This window comes from Pteropus alecto, unplaced genomic scaffold (assembly GCF_000325575.1).
Source record: "Pteropus alecto unplaced genomic scaffold, ASM32557v1 scaffold17, whole genome shotgun sequence".
NCBI classification, from domain to species: Eukaryota; Metazoa; Chordata; class Mammalia; order Chiroptera; family Pteropodidae; genus Pteropus; species Pteropus alecto.
The window spans coordinates 5,168,565-5,187,097 of record NW_006440645.1 but is presented as its reverse complement, the minus strand read 5'-3'; positions in this window follow the sequence as shown (position 1 = coordinate 5,187,097).

Genomic DNA, 18,533 nt, shown 5'->3' with positions numbered 1-18,533 from the left:
AATTGAACTATTTGTTAAGATGAAAGCGATGTGAAGACTGTCAGCACTGAGCTGATCAAGAAGGGAAGTTTTCAACTGGTGGTGAGATGCCCAGTTGAAAGAACGCACAAGGAGCCGACATGAGAATGAAATGGCAGGCACCAACTTTATTGCAGGGTACGCGCTTCTGCGCTTGGAGACCACATGGGCTTTATATATGTCAGAGAACAATAGTGGCATTCTGCCACACATATGTGATACAATAAGCTGAATCATACTTACATAAGTTAGGCACAGGCGCTCCAATACATTAATGTAACCTTCCAAATCCGGAGTTTTATCCCTAGCCACGAGCCTGGATCACCACCAGACCTGGGACCCACAAAGACATGTGCAAAGAAACCAAAACTGTGCAAGTTTATTACCTCAGACTTTCTCCAAAAGAACTTCCAGACCCTGGAGTGTAGGTGATGTACTTGAGGAAGCAGGATAGCAGTGCTAGACAACTAAGACAAAAAAAGCAAAGATGCGAGGATAACATGTTGAGTATGTGGGTCAGTCTAAACAAATATATTGATGATATAAAATAATCATTTATTTTTTGAGGATCAAAAAAGATAGAACTAAATTAAAAGTCAAAAGTAACAAAGGATTCTAAGATTCTTATTTGGAAAGATGGTAAAGATGTTTGTTGATCAGCTTTAGATTTTGTTAAGAATACTTGTTAAATTTTATAATCATTTTACACTAAAATACACAACACTAACAAATTATGACAACAAAGGATTACTTTTTTTTCCCATTTTTATATTTTATGGGTTGAGTAAGACTGGTGTCTGTGGAGGGAATATAATCCACCAGCAGGCATGAGTTTGCAAAACTGGTAAAGAAAGAATGACGAAAATCATTTAAAAATAACACAACAAAGGCCAATAACTAAAAGAAAGAAAGTGAATAACTTCTAAACTTATGAGGAAAGGAAATTAAAATGAGAAAAATTAAACATATTAATCAAGAGGCTACAAGGAGAAAAAAGCAGTCATGGACACAGTGAGACACATGGAAACTATCCACATACTAATATTTACAATAAAAGTAAACAAACTAAGCTTTTAAGTTAAAAAGAAAAATGTTTTTCAGAATAGTCTTTTTTTAAAAATTAGCTTATATGTCCTTTTCGATACAGTTTTAAAAAGCTTGAAAGATTTAAAATATATGTACCTAAAATGTGAAAAGTGAATGGTAAAAGCATAGGCAAATATTAACAACAACAAAGAGTCTATGTAGCTATTTTAATTAAATAAAATGTAAGACAAAAAACTTTAAGGAAAAAAACTATGACTAGCAATAAAATTAATTACATAATGAAGAAAAGGTTCAATTCATCAGGAAGATATAACTATTCTAAATTTTATTCCCTCAACCAAGTAGCTTCAAGATGTAAACATACATATTCTCTCTATAAATATGTATTGACACATAAATATATAATATATTTGTACATCTTGAAGGCAGATCTACAAGATGAAATTAACTGATCTCTCAACTAAGAGATTTTAACACAACTCTGTCAGTATTTACAAGGAACACCCCTCCAAAAAACCCTCCTTAAAAAAAGTGTAGATAATGTTTCAATTAGAAAATTAATTTGGCTGAGTAGAAAGGTCCCTGGACATAGTCTTAAACAAACGAAGATTTCAAAAATTAATTCTCACCTAACTATATTTAAAAACTTTTGCTTCTCAGTTTAAAGACTGATGAAACAGTATACATAACAAACATTTTGCCTTACAAATAGAGAATATAGCCTTTCATGCATACAGGCAGCATTTATAAAAATTGACCATGACTAGCCTATAAAGCGAGTTTTAATTCGTTTTTTGAAAATGTCTAGTATACAAACATAGTCTCTGCCTAAACGTAAATAAGGAAGAAACAAAAATGTGTGATTTTTTAAAAATCATTAAAATAATAGGGAAAAGATAAATTTATAAATAACTTAAGGGATAGAAATAGATTATTATGGGAACTCGAAAAATACTTAGGAATTTTAAATAATGAAAAAATATAAATCAGATCAATTATATAGTACATATTTTTTTTTGGTTTTACAGAATTCATTGCTTTCAACCCTTTATTGCATTTCTTCTGACATTTATTTATCCTAGTGTGGTCTGCGGCCATGCTACCCTGAATAAGTCTGATCCCATCTGATCCTGGAGCTAAGGAGGTTCAGGCCTGCTTAATACTTGGATGGGAGACCACCTAGGAAGACCAGGTGCTGTAGGTGTAAAAAATAAAAAAATAAGGGATTTTAAACTGACAAGGTCCTTGCAATCTTGTAAGGTCAACCAAGGGTCGCCTCGCCTAAAAATAAACAATCAAACAAACAAATAAATATTTATCCTAGTGTGTATTATGGGATAGGCATCCATTTTTCCCCCAAACTGTTGACCAATTTTCTAATCAAAATTTATTGAGTATTCCTTTTCCTCCAGTAGTGTTTTTATCATTCTGCAACTCTTTTTATGCATTTAATTTTTCAATTTCTAATTGAAACTATTGCTTCTTTTCCATCGGTTTGTCATCACACTTTTGTAAATTTTAATTTTATAATATTTTAATAAATCCCACGGAATGTTTGTGTTTTATTTTTAATAAACGATTACCGTTTCCAGCTGTTGATATCTTTACAAAATGTACTCTATCTATGAATATTTTAGTTACTCTTTTTTAAACTAACTATTAGATACGTCCATACTAGTTTTTTTCTTTACACACAGATTGTCTCTCTTAAGTTCCTGCTGGGAAAACTTTACCTACAGCTACAGTTCTTGGGGCTTCCGGTAACTACTTCCTTCCCTCACCCCTTCAGGTGTGAAAATGGTAATGGCTTCCTGCTAGTGCTGACCTGGGCTTTTTCACTCCCTCACTGGTTTCCCTTTAACCACCAGCCCCTCTGCCCACCCCCCACAAATCTATAAATAGTTCTTTCATTAAATTCGCTTCCATCAACCCTATTGAATGTGCCATCTTTTTCCATCCAGATCTCTAACATGGATGCAAATTATATTATAAGCCCTTTTCTTTTAAAGAAAGCGATGCTCACAAAGGTGAAATTATTTTCTAAGCTTCCACAGCAAGTTAAGAAATTAAAATCCAGACTTAAACCTGTTTTCAAATGCCAACATCCATAGATCTCAACATGTGGGATGGTAAAGACTGACCTATAGATGATACCTGGTCCATTAAAAGGTTACAGTATAATAAAATATATTTGTGCTATATTTTAGAACAAGCAGTGACTATTAGGAAAATGTAAGTGTTCTTGGCTATCTGGCAAAACAACATTTTCCTGAGAGCTAGCCATATCACAACAAGATCTGGGGCATTTTAAGGAAGAGATTTAGTACAAGAGGCAGATATTAGAAATAGCATGTTTCAAAATGTGAACTTCACTGGGAATGAATGTCCACAAAGAAAGCCCAAGAGTTTATTGCCTATTAGCCTTCTTTCCAATTCCCATAAATCCAGAGCAAAATTGCCAAAATCTGAATGTCACAACAGATGCTAAGGGAAACATATGGTGGTAGAGGGGGAGAAGATGGGTACTCTCCCACGTAATAGTTGGCTAATTTTCTAGAAAATAACAATAAATTTACCAAACTTAATCTGAACTTGGTTGGCTCCCCTGAGCCTTTCATCTATAATTAATGTAAAGTTTTCACCATCACTGTATGGCCCACATGTGTTAATTTCATTTTTTTTGTGGCTTGATGATAAAAACCACAGACCTTCACAAGTGCATAGAAAATTCAGTAAAGCCTTTAAAAAGATTATGATTTTGTTTGGAATATAGATTTTGCAGTCTAGAATAGGACAAAACTGAAATTTCAAAGGAATCTTAGTAAGTTAAATCCACAAGAACCCTAAATCACTGAATCTATTCAACCAAGTTCATCTAACTTGAAACTACCAAACACACAATCCCAGCTATGGCCCTACTCTTTATCTGTACTAACATTGGAGGTTATCTTTTTTTCTCAGCTTTATTGAGCTATAATTAACATAACATTGTGTAAGTTTAAGGTGTACAACATGAAGATTTGATATAAGGTGTATACTGCAAATTGATCCCCGTAACAAGGTTAGTTAACACATCCATCACCTCACACCTTTTTTTGTTGTTGTGAGCTCGTTTAAAATTTACTCTCTTAACAACTTTCAGGTATAGAATATAGTATTAACTACAGTCACCATGCTATATATTAAATCCCAAAATGTATTCATCTTATAACAAGGTTTGTACCCTTTGACCAACATCTCTCTATTTCTCCTACCCTCCAGCCCCTGGACATCACCATTCTACCCTCTGTTTCTATGAATTCAGCATTTTTTAGATTCTACAAATAAGTGAAATCATATTATATTTGTGTTTCTCTGTCTGACTTATTTCACTTCATATAATGTCCTCGAGTTTCATCCGTGTTGTCACGAATGACAGAATTTCCATATTGTTATGTCTGAATAATACTTCATTATGTGGAAAAATAATATTCCATATTATGTCTGAATAATATTCCTGTGTGTGTGTGTGTGTGTGTGTGTGTTTTATCCATTCATCCATTGACTGACACTTAGGTTGTTTCTATGTCTTGGCTCTTGTAAATAATGCTATAGTGAACATGGAGTGCAGTTATCTCTTCAAAATAGTGATTTCATTTTCTTAGGATATATACCCAGAAGCAGGATTGCTGGGCCATATGGTAGTTCTATTTGTAATTTTTTGAGGGTCCTCTATACTGTTTTTCATAATGGCCATATCAACTTACAATTCTACTAATAGTACACAAGAGGTCCCTTTTCTCTACATCTTCGCCAATACTTGTTATCTCTCATCTTTTTGAAAATATCAGTTCTAACAGGTGTGAGGTGATATCTCATTGTAGTTTTGCTTTGTATTTCCCTGATGTTGAAGATCTTTATTCAAAACTTTATATAGCTAATTCAAAACTCTAAATTATTAAAAATAACAATTTAAAATGACATATCTATTTTAACATAAATCTTAATATAAATAATTGATTTTTCCTCATAAACAAGCACATTTCTACTTCAGGTATAGTTTATTTTATTAATTTTGAAATATTTAGTGCAGTCACATAATATGATGTTCAAAAGTTACCATAGATTATAGAGAGGAAAGTATGTTTTCCTTCCACCCTCTTCCCTAGCCATGAGGTCTTCTCATTGGATACAGCCCTGATTACCAATACTTGAGCATCCTTCTAGAGACATCCAAGAAATATGCAACAAGCACCTATATATATTGTCTTGTAAGTGTGTACATATATTTATGTATTATTTTTACTTTAGAAAAATTATAACATGCTCTATAGTGCTTTGCACTTTGCTTTTTTCAACTTGAAATACATATTGGATATCATCTCATAGCAGTACTTCATTCATTTATAATGGATGAAGAGAATTTAGTTGTCTGAATATATCACAATTACAATACTAGCTAAAATTTTTAAAACATTTAGTGTAATTTTGGCACTGTTTTTGTGCTTTAACCAACTCAATTCTTAATAGTACTATTATTGAATTCATTTTATGTATGAGAAAACTGAGGGACGGAAAGATTCATTAATTCACACAAAATCACAGAGATGGCTGATATCAGAGGCAGCAGAGGTGGGATGATTTAGTTCCAAATCCTGAGTTTGTTGGGAGGCAGTTCTCCATGGTTCTCCTATGTTACTGCACATCTTGTGAACAGAGGCACTGGCTGCTTTTACTCCAGACTATCTTTTCAAGAATGTTTGCATAGTAAACAGCTTTGGAAATAGAGATTGTGAGTCTGACACAGAGAAGATTCCTTTACTGTTCAAGATAATAAAGATAGCATCTTCCTTCATAGAAAAGGGCAAGTTTTTCTTGCAGCTAATTATAAAAGATTTGAATTCTCTAAGCTTGGGGTTCATAGGCTGTGATGCAAATCCCCTGTGTGTGCAGCATCTATACCCACCCCTCCACTTTGCTTCCAGAGAGCTTTTGGTTATATCCTACTAGGAATGCTTATTATGCTACTTTTCTCAAAATATCTAGTGGCTTTCTATCTTACTGCAAATGAAAGTTATCTGTCCCTGGCATGTAGAATCCTACTTGACATTTCACCAGGGCTACTCAGTACTCCCATCTTCTTTTTTTCCACTCCCTCCTTTTCTTACTCAGCATCAACCACACTGAGCCCCTTGTTTCTCAAATATACCAACTGGTCCCCAATTTAGTTTTTTTGAAATTGTCTTCCTTGTAGTTAGATTACTCTTCCATTAAATATTCCCATGGATCCTCCCTTACTTCATGCATGCCTCTACTGAAATATTGCTTCCTTAGAGAGGCCTTGACTGACCATCCCATCTAAAATATCCTCTTCTAGCATCACTTTCTGTCTCTGAGCCTACATTACTATTCTTAATAGCATTGACCATTACCTGATATTATAAGTTGTATTTGCTTATCATCTGTCTCTTCCACTAGAATATAAGCTCAATGAGAATAAATTTCTTTTTCACTCCAAGGTTCTAGACAATTACCTAAAGCATAGTAGGTGTCCAAATAACATTTTTGAAGAAATGAATGAATAAGAGACTGAAGTAAACTTTTCAAATAAGACCATCTATCCAAATCCAATTTGGTAGACCCTGTGTCATATATAAAAAGTGTGTAAGAAGTTATATTTTTATACATAGCGACCTTTTACTTTCCCAAAATACATGCCTAAAGTATAGAAAGAAACTGGACTTAATCTGAATGTTTTCCTCTCTCTAAGTACATTCTCTAATCTATATTCCCATTGCATTTGCCTCTCTTATTTTTTTCATGATTTAATATGTTAATTAGACTAAAGCCTTCTGAAGCAGTGCAGAAAAGAATCATCAGATGATAAGGATACAATTTATAAATATAATCTCTTCCTTCAGGAAGTCAATACAGAAGAGAAAATAATAGTACACATCTCATGGAAAATGGAAATTTTTATACAGGATGGAAGTAAAGTCAAAGGAGGTCATTTTGGTGGCTCTGTATATTGAGTATATCCATGTGGATTTGATATAAATATAAGGGCAGAACTTTATTGAAAAGCGCTTCTCCCCAGAAAAGTCCAGGTTATTTCTGGCATAAAAGATCTCGTAACTATTACTCTTCACTTGAAATTAGTAAGCCCTCGTATCTCTCCTTCTGTCTTTACTCCCACGTCCAATTTGTCTATATTGTCAGTAAATGAACAATTTTTACCACACTAAAGATATTTTACCTCCAGTCCTGAAAAAGTTTGACTTTCATAAATCCATTCTGATTATTCAAATCTCTTTGCACTCTCAAACGTCTCCAGTGTTCTTTCTTCCTTCTTGTACTGTTTTAGTAGCCTATTGACATGTCATATGTTTCACTCCTATTTGGCACCTGCCAACTGTGTTTCATACATAGTTCAAAAGTAGAAGTCTGAAAAGCACGAGCATGTACATTTAGTGTGTGTGTGTGTGTGTGTTGCCTTCAAATTATCTCATAAGTAGTAATGCTGGTACACTCTTCTGTTATGTCTTAAAAGCTTGGCCAAAGTCAAATTTTTATGAAAGTAAAATCTCTCTCTTTTTCTCATTACTTTATTTTAAATATTTAGTAGTCTTTTCCTTCCTTGAACCACAAAACAATACTATGAAGTGTTCTATTTGAATCATTTTCAAATATCATGAATGTTTGTTAAGAGCTAGAAGAGCATGGGAAGATGAAAGAAGCAGTAAAACAATATTAAGGTAGTCAAGGTTTGCGTGTGTGAGTATATATTTTTAAAACAAAAGAATAATGTAGTGGTTACACAGAAGAATCGGAGCCAGAGTCCTCAAGCTGAATTCCCATCTGACTTGTCAATAAACTTGGAAGGTGAGTTTCATAGTGACACTACTTCAACTTTTGCCTCTTCTACCCTGAGCAAATAATGCTGATAGAATCCACAGAACTAAGTCAGGGGAAAAAAAATATTCACATAAATATATCTTGCAACTGTAACAGAAATAAATTAAGAAGGTATTTGCTAAAGAGGATAAGAAACTTATCCTTTATCTCATTAGGTTATCTGTAATAAAAATGCTTTATTTTTCACGTCTTACTAAAAATATTTTAAAGAAGAATTTGAATATTTGAATCTTGGGTTGATTAAGTATCTTATTATAAAAATGCAGTCCATTATATTATAATTCTCATTTTACTCTTATTTTCATTTTATCACAATGTCCTTTTGTGAGTTAAAGACTCCAAACTCAGTATGTATCTCCTACAATCTTAAAGAGCCATGTCTTTAGAATTTGCCAAGTTAATCTATTCTCTAAGACTTAACTGAGAACATTTAAGACTTTGAGTTAGAATTTTGGATGCCCTTTTTGAAAATAGCATCACACATTTTATGAAAATAGTGAATATAGTTGAATATGTTGAATATTTTGTTTAACAGCTACAAGTCACAACATACATTCAGTTCCTCTGGGGCCATCAGAACATCTTCCGTGCAAATGCTTAGTCCTATGAAAGGCTTCCCTGAGCAGCCAAAGTGGGCCCTCTGTGGAAGTTTATATTCCACTCTCTAAAATGTTCCTCAGGGGACCTCAGTTGAAATAAACTTATGTGGACCAGTCATCATCCTCCAGGTTGACCGTCCCAGGGGAAGATCAACCTAGGGTCTGTTTCCCTCGCTACTTTGGGCTCCAAGGGGCATCTTCTGAATGAGCTAAGAAGATGCTTCCTTGCACCCTGACTCCCAGCACTGGAGTAATAATGGATACTGCTGTGGAGCATTGACTATCCTTGAAACAAGATCCACATTTCACCACAGTCATTTTGTCCTGAGATCAAGTAAAACTTCATGAAAACACAAAAGTCAAATCAATAACAACACTAATAAAAAGAAGTTGAATTATGTAATTATGCATATTACATAATTAAATCAACATTTTAGTTATTAAAGCATTCAACAAACAAACAATTCAACAGATACTTATTGAAGATCTTTTCTGGGCCATCACAATCAAATGAAGCAGTTACTATTGTTTTTCTCACGTTATAGAGGGAGATGCTGAGTCCTGAACAGCATAATATTTTGCACAAGACCACATGCTAAGTAGATGAGGATATGACCTCAGGTGTTCCTGATGCCTAAGACCAAAGATAGAGCTCCTCGCTGCCATCTTTGGCTGCTAAGCATGTTTTCCCAACCTCGCCTAGTTCTCAGATATACTTACATTGTTTTGGAAGAAAGCCCATCCAAACATTTGCTGTGACAATGTAGAAAGTTCAAGGTTTGAGATGTATTTTTTTTGCATAACATTTTTCTCAAGCCACTGTTTGCAAATTATTGCACAAGGTGCCAGAATATTCCCTGGCTGCACCAGAGGCAATTTCTTAATAGATCTAGTTCCTACAATAACAGCCACAGGTCAGAAAATGAGGGAGTTATGGAACGAGTGGTTTGGGGCCTGTGTTTTTTGGCCTGGCACTGGTGAGAGTGTATAAACTGGATAGATGTTAGCTTTCTAAACAAACATAACCTCTGGTTGCATTAAAGGAGGAAATAAAGTTTAAACTTGTTCTCTTCATTAAACAGCTTTACAAAACTAGCATTTGTTAAGCTCAAAATGGTCATTAGTTCTGATGAGCGAAAATGATCACAGGCCTGATGGAGCTACCAAAGTGATTTTGTCTTTACTTTTCTCAAATAATCAAGTGGATGTTTGATGATTTAAATATCACATAAAACATGATAAACTTGTGGGCATGTCTGTGAAACTGTCCTGGACTAGAGCTGCGTTTTAACATGAAGGCTGGCTTCATTGATATTTCTTCTCTTTGGAGCCCTTCCTTGACCAGATGTTACCAGTGACATAGTGGTAATTTGCATGCCTCACCTCTTTAGACAAAGGTTTAAAAGTTCATGAAGGAAAAGAAAACAAGAAATTACTGAAATAAGGAAGAATTTATTTGATTGACAGTGAACAACATCATATAGGAATACTGTGAAGCAGAGTAGGTCCAAACTGAGACCTGTGTTAAAACATTACACTGTGGGATAGAAACAATAGGGGGAAAAAACACTTGTTTCTATTTTTATTCCATGTCAATCCATCATATTGTGAAAGGATATGAGAAAGAAAAATTACGTACTAACATAAAATTACGCTTTATTCTCAAGAGAATAATGAAGTCTAAAAACAGGGAAAAATAGGTCTATGAAATAAAATAAAACAATTTATCTATGAAAAGATTTTAGACAAAACCTAATTGCAGCTCTTTTAGCTTAGTCCCATGGGTTTGAAAGGCACCATTAATAAAATGAGAATGCAAATATATCATGTTCTTTTCTGCACTTTAAAAGTGTCGGGCTCTACAACTATACTATTACTATGAAATAGGCAGTAGCCTAATAAAAGACAAAATGCAGAAAAACACATAATTTCAATGCCTGACTGACTGGCTGTATTCTGTACTGACACTGAGCATAGAAATCAGAAGTCTCATATGATCAGTACTTCTTTTACTACTGATATTGAAGGATATCTGATATGCAGATACAGATAAATATTTAGATCTTCTCAGCTCATTTATGCAACTGAAATATTTATTAGAGCTTGAAAAAATATGTCTGTGATTTTATAAGTAACCTACTTATTTTAGTATACATGCTGCCGAAGCAAGCACAGTAACCTACTTATTAATAACTCACTAATATAAACTAAAAGCAGTCACTAGTAAAGAACTATTTATTAATGCTGGAAAAGAAAAAAAGTGTTGAAAGATCTTAAGATAGATCTTTTTGCTAAAAATCCTATATATATTTCTTAACATTTGCATTTGTACAAAATCCTGCACTAAAATTAACAGGATTAATGTGTGTAATAACATTGAAGAAAACCACTCAAATCTTTGTAGCTTTGCAATATGATCAGTAAACAACAATCTCAGTGATAATACTAGCATAGATAAAGCTCCACAGACATTTGCAACCAGAATCAAAGTCCACAACTGATTCTTGCATCTTTAAACCCTGGGTTTATGCTTTTTCTTTTAGAAGTGGATACTCGAGGGCATTCCATTGAGACCAATATTACTAAAACTAAAAATGTGGTCTGAGAGGTAAAGTTCTATATCACTTGATATTTTTAAGCCTAGGGAATGTCTTCACAGCTTCTCCAACTATACTGTCAGCTTCCTCTGATAACTTAATTCTACGAAGTGTAGTTGTTTTTGAAGCGCATTCCACAAATACATTGTTACAAAACAGTTCAGTGCGATGTGTTGGAAAGGGACAAGATCTGCTTCACACAAGCTGACCAAAGTAGATGGAGTTAGGTTTTGTTTTATTTTGTTTTGTTTTGTTTAAAATCAAATTTATTAATATAGATTTGCCTTCCAATAAAACACATACCTTTGAAGTCAGTGAGATTTAACAAATATATTACACTTGAGTCATCACCACCCCAATCAAGATCCTTTAAATCCTGTGATATTTGAGTTTAAGTTTTTGAAGATAGTACTAGTCTCTGGCATCTCTCCTGGAATGAGCTATCGGTTATGATTTATTATCTTGGTGAGGGAAGACGAACTCCTTCAGGGGATTCTCCTCAGTCTTTTCTGTTGCAGTAACTCCCACTATAGAGCTAAAGGGACTTATAAAAGGGTTCTGCCAACAGCTAGTGCATCTGTCTCAATTATACATTCTGAACCAGGGCATGTGCAGCAGGTGGGCTTGCGAAGCCAACAGTTCCAAAGTGAGCTGGACCCAAGCAAAGATTTTATGTATTACTTGACCCTCTCTTCTGTCCTAGGACTACCATGACAGCACACTGGGGCAACATGGAATTAATTATCAGACCCAGTGTCCATCAGTCCTCAAAAAATCTAGCTATTCCCTTTTGTCCAGTGTACATTTACTAGAGTAAATGGCAAGAGGTCCCTTTGTAAAAGAACCAAAGTCACTACTGTATAGATTTGCCATGGTTTTACAGGGTTCTTGCTCGTGGATATCCGGCTTCTCTTTCAGTTGATCGGTTCTGTGTCTAACCACTAGCCCAGGTCTGGAAATCAGAGAAAGACTTTCCATTGGAGTGGTTGACCTCGGTCCTCTGCCTATCCGATTTTGATCTCTTAATTATATACCATTGTAGTTTAGCCTCCCTTGGATCCCCTTGCAACCTTCTTGTCCTTTAAGGTTGCTTCTGATAGCTTAGTGCTACCACATGACCTCTGTATGGTGATCCCATCATCCCATTACTGTTAGGGAGCATGGTTTTGTACCGGTCTCTCCTACTCTCTGTCCTGGAGAACCAATACTGCACTAATGACCTCCTCACTAACACATTTAATTACTAACTTGATAAACTTAGTATCTCCCATGAGATCCAAGAAACATGGGCAACTAGCAAATACACTGGTCTTTTATAATAGACATATTCTAGCATACACACTTCTTTTGAGCCTTTTCATCCTTTCTTCCACAGTTTGCTACAATTCTGGCATATTCATTGAATGTGAGTCACCACCTTTTCCAGGCTTCCCAGAGCCATTCCAGTATGTATTAGGACACTTACGGCAACATGAGTTGTTATCCTATGGGGTGTTTGTCAAGCTGTTAAATTCTGAATTGTAAGATCCTCCTTTTCTAGCTTTATGTTTTCTCCTCAATTCAGGACCTTCAGGATCCACTTCCAGGCACACCTGACATCCAGGTCCCACAGGTCCTCTGGCATACAGTTTCTCTTCTCGCTCAGCAGGTCCTGCACCTCCCAAGTAGGCTGATGCTAAGATTTGACTCTCATGATTAGATAGGAGTTCAAGAGCAGAAGTCAGGGTAGATACTAGGGAGGGCAATTATCATGGAACTTACCTCCATTTGAAGCCTCAGTGCAACCTTTGATCAAGGGGTCTCTCATCAAGGGGTCTGGGCCATTTGTGCATCGTACACACACATATTCATCTACATGTTAATATGAATGTAAACAAGCCATCAAGGCAGATTTTCACCAGTGTAAGTGCCATTCAGATATGGGTACTAAGCAAATCTTTAATATACCCCTATACCATTGCTACTCCGGGTTTCAGTGAGGTTGGCTTTTAATTTCTGTGGCCTTTGGGCAGTTTAGTATATGTGCTACTGAAGCAAGCAATGCATTTGGGCAGTTTAGATGCGACTCAGCCAGGTCTCAGGTCAAAAGCAAATTCTGATCATTTCTCCCACTCTATGTTTTTAAATTTTTTGCTAAAGCAAAACTTCTGCACCCTGCCCTGCGCAGGTTCTACCATGAAGACTTTCAGGAGCCTACTAGAGAGGAAAATGTGCTTTTTGCGTTTCTACTATGACAAATCCTAATCCTATTCAAAACAATGTGTTTGTTTCTGATTGGCAAGGTCATACAAAAGTAAAAAAAAAAAAATGCAAAGATGAATATTTCAAGATATTATCTCATTGTGTACATGTGCACACAAATGTGCCTGTGTGCCTGTCTGAATTATTATTTATCTTGTTAAAAACCTGAATTTATTGCAAAATTCTGAAAGTAAGGAGGAAAAAAGTTAAGCCAAAAGAATATTACCAAAACAAAACCTCCCAGATAAATGTACTGAATTAATTATCTTCTTAGCATGGTCCAAGCTGAAAGTCTGTCTTTCAAAACAGCAACATCAGAATGTTCTGGCCACAATTACCTCTTTCTCTGAACCACAATCCCCCCAACCTCCTCCCATACACTTTCACTCTTGTGCCTTATGAATCTCTGAATCACTTCTCAAAAACTGCATGTTCTGGAGGTAGGATTTGCAAAATAAAATAGAATGAATTCTTTGGTATTTCTCTAAAGATGTGTAACATGAAAATTTTCAGCAGGTGATTGTATAACACATTCATAGAGAGAGCTACATGTAAGATCCTTTATTCAAGTCTTGGAACAAGTTCATCAGAGTAGCCTGATACTTACATAGAGTACTAGTCTTTAAAGTGAGGAGTGCACAAGATAGGATCTATTGGGGTGCAGTGTCCTAACAGTTAATATGTGGCCAGTGCTGGTGCCCCCACTCTGCAAGCATGCCAGACAGTTACACATCCCATTTGAGGGAGGAATGGGGAATCCATAACTCACAGAGGTAGATGGAGGCCTTTTCTCTATTCTTCACTTTGAGTATTGTAGTTTATGAGACTCCTGTTAAATGGATCTCCATATTCATTTGTTTAAAGTAATCAAGTTCCAGATGAATCAGATGGAAAGTAGCAACAAAAATCTCTTCTTTTTTAGCCATAGAGAGGTTCACTGCTAATCTAAAGCATTTTCCCCCTTAGCCCTCCAGTAGTACATAGCTTTGGGTTAATCACACTTTTCTGTTTCTAACACAACTGTAACACAAATGTCCCCTCTCTTATATTATTTATTTACCAGTTTATCTACATGACCTACCATCTACCATAAGCAACTATTTCAATACTTTTGATGTAGTAGGGTTTTTTTTTTTGTAAGTATTCTTGTGTTATAGTTCTGTGCTCATGTATTTTAACTTAAATATTTTGTGATTCTTGCTTAGTTGTAGAATCAAGATTATACTAACCCTATAGAATAATACAGAAAATATTTCTTAAAAGTTTGAGAACCATCAAACTATTTTGAAAAAAATCTTGTGAAATTAATGCAAAACAATCTGGATTTTTTAGAAGATTTTGGGAAGTTAAGACTATGATTACCACTTCAATTTTATTAATACTTACTGGTTAAGTTTTTTATTTCTTCTTGTAACTTTTGGGTATTTTATATTTTTCCCAATAATTTATCCCCTTTAATTAAGTATTCCAATTTACTAGCGAGTTCTTGTTTATAATACTCTTTATGTTTCCTTTTTTATTTCACTGAGTTATTTCACTTCTTGAAAAATATTTATAAAGCTAAAATTTTTTTTCTAAATGCCGTTTAGCTGTCATACACATTTTATCTTTAAGTCTATTTCACAGTTTTCCATATTATTTCTATTTTGATTTAAAGAATATATGATTTTTCTTTTCATAAATGTGAAATTTCATTATCTTTTTGTTATTAAATTTTATTTTTATTACATTAAGGCCATAAAAACATAATCTATATGCTTGTTAGGTTTTGGAATTTTTTCAATATTGCTTTGAGCAGTAGTAGAAGTCAATTTTTATAAATTATCTATATATAATAAAAATATGTATTCTCTTTATTAGGTTTAAAGGTTTATAAATATCGATAGTTTGAACTTATACATTATATTACATCTATTATGATTGCCTTTTTTCTTTTTCTTTTTTTTCTGCTTGATTTTCTTAGTTTCTGAAAGATTATATTAAAAATCTTTAACTACAATGGTTACTATGTCTATTTCTCCATGCATTTCTGTTACTTGTAACTTTATGTATGTTACAGACTATGTCATCATGGCGAACCATTACATCTTTCTCCTTTATCGCTCCTTTTACCAGGTACATAAAGGTCATCTTTGTCTCTTTCAATCATTTCTTGTTGTGAATTCTATTTTGTACCTAAAGATAAATTACACACTTCCCTTTAAAAAAAGACCTATATCCAAATTTTCTGACATCTTCCTTGAAATCTTTTGAGTATAGGTTCCCTTTTAACAATGAAGCAGACAATAATTGCCTTTTTAAAACAAATGTGTGCTATGAAAAAGGAACTTTGAAAATGGATACTTGGAAATTTTGTTTGTTGTTTTAGATTTTGTTTACCAATAACATAGAAGGAAAACGTATTTTTTAGAATAACCTTGTGACACCAGTGCCCTGCCTAAATTTCTCACCCACAGAATTATGAACATAATAAAGTAATTGTTGTTTTCTATTACTCTGTTTTAGGAAGATGATTCGTTTCATAGTAATAGAAAATTAAACAATCAAGTCAGAATTTGTATATATATGTATAGACATGTATTTATATATACATGTATATGCATGCATACATACACATGTATATATTATGTATGTATGTATCCTAAAGGAAATACCTAAAATAGATTTTAATTATCCACTCAATTTTTGAGTTATAATTATCTCAAATTTATAATATACATGCATATAGAATTATAATAATTTTCAAAGAAATCATATTGTCATTTAATTTAATTAGTATCCTCATTTGTCACATACCTGGAATGTATGCCAAATAAAACTAAAAAAAGAAAAAAAATGAGTTTTTTAATTCTCATCTGATTGACTTTCCATCAAACCAAATTGTTTTTTCCATTTCTTGTGTTTTATAAATGTCATGCATTTTTAGAATGGGCCAGTGTAAAACACATTTATTCTGAAACCTTCATTTTGTTTTAAATTTCTACCCATTATGGTTTCCCTTTCTTATAAAAATTTATCATTATATAGAGCAATGGATTTTATTTTTTAAAAAATTTTTTTGAAAAATTACTTTTAATAACATGAATAAAATTACAATTCATTAAAACAAAGCAGTGTTTCGAAAAGCATTTATATGAATATAGAGATTATTTATAATGCTGAAGGTCCTCATTTGTAAAAAAAACTACAACATGACTTTAATAGAAATATTGTAAGAATTTGACTATTTTTTGACATATATTTGACTAGACAGTACTTCTATTGGAAAGAAAACTAAATTATGAAGAAAGCAGTACCTAGATATAAAAATGAGTTAAATCTCTTAATTATAGATATGTTTTCTCTATTTTAAGATGGAATTCTAGAAATAGGCACTGATGTCCTTTAATGAAAAGGAAAAAAAAATACATTTTGAGCACTTAATTCTCCTCCATAAGTGCTATTGATTCTAAGTAGAAGAGGGTTTTCTTTTCCAAGATCAAACGTGGTGCTAACAAATAACTCTTCCTCCTGCTGCTTGCTTCTGAGGTTCAAAAGAGTACCAGGTGGCTTTTACCAATCTACAGCAAGCAAAGGATTTTTGCCTCAATTCAATGGTACTTTTCCAATCTATTTGTGTAGGGGATTTAGCATTCAAGTTCCTAACTCAGATTAATAGGTGTGACTAGATTTCCATTCACCAATTAAAAATGCACCTTTTCAGCTGTCTGAACAGTGACTCACAGGGTTTTGATCTTCTGTTAGAAGACAATGACATGAAAAGTGTCATGGTTAGCCAGTTTTAACTTACTTTGTTTCTGCTTTAAGTAGTCCTACAAACAAATTGTCCATCTATTCCCCTGAGACAGATTACATCCCTTTGTGATTACTCAGAGTGGCCACTAAAGGTCACTCTTACTCCATTTTCTCAGTCTAGTTTTGAAACCTGGGTCCAGGTAATAAATCTATGGAAACCCCCATCTTTGTTCTAGCAAAGGATATACTTAGGGCCAAGAAGTACTAGTTAACATACCCATCCAGTTCAGCAAGAAACAAAACCTACCTGTGTAAGTTTAAAACAGAATGCTTGTGTTATATCCTCACATTAATGCATTTCTAGGAAAGTTATCAAGATTCATAAAAAGTTCATTTTAAAGTGAATACAAGGCAGATGTGAAATTTAATGAATATATTCTGGTCCAGAATGAAAATGTTTTATTTAAAAGAGAAATAAGTCATTTTTAAGAAACACATTTAAGACCTCAAATGCTTATTGTGTTAATAAATTATAACTGATCCTATTGGAAGGTGGAGGGGGCAGTTTTGGTAATAGCACTTGCCAAGAATTCAACAGCTTTAATCACCTGTAAAAATAAAGGCATTACATACAAGAGCCATTTCCTTTTTTCACATAAGTGTTTGAGGTATTTTGGAAATGCTCATATTTAAAAGGCATCAATTTCTTTGGTAACAGAAAGACCATATCATTTTGAACAATTTACAGGAGAAACTGCACATAGCCAGTATAGATGCTTAATCTCACTAAAAAATAAAAAAATTAAAAAAAAAGGAACATAAAGAACTGTTTAACTTTTAAAATGTTGTCAAATATTTAAATGGGAAAATATCAAGTACTCATGTTGCGACAAATCAAGCACATTACATTTTTCTGGGATTGTAAATAGGTATGTACATTTGACGATAGCTAGTAAAAAGAACATGAATCCTTTTGGACTTAACAATTTACTTCTAGGGACACACTTATCTTAGGGAAACATTCATTTGTTCAAGGATGTACAATAAGTTACAGTGACAAAAGTACGTGGTGAAAGTATTTACTAGCTTGTTTGCTAAAAACAACTTTACAAAACTTCTACACAGGCTATGACTAAGATATGTTAAAGCAGAAATTAATTTATAAAGAAAATAGTCATTTTCTTATTTATGTTTACTCTATTGGTTCCAATTAAGAGAGTATCCCTATTAATTACAAATGGAAAATATTAATGACTATATCAATAATTATATGTCAGAATTTGATTCCTAGAATGTACATTGTTGGCATTTCTATTCACTACACCCCAAATATAGGATCTTGTTCATAAACTTCTGTTATATCAGTACATTGTCTGTCCCCAAAGGGAAATCAGACAGTACA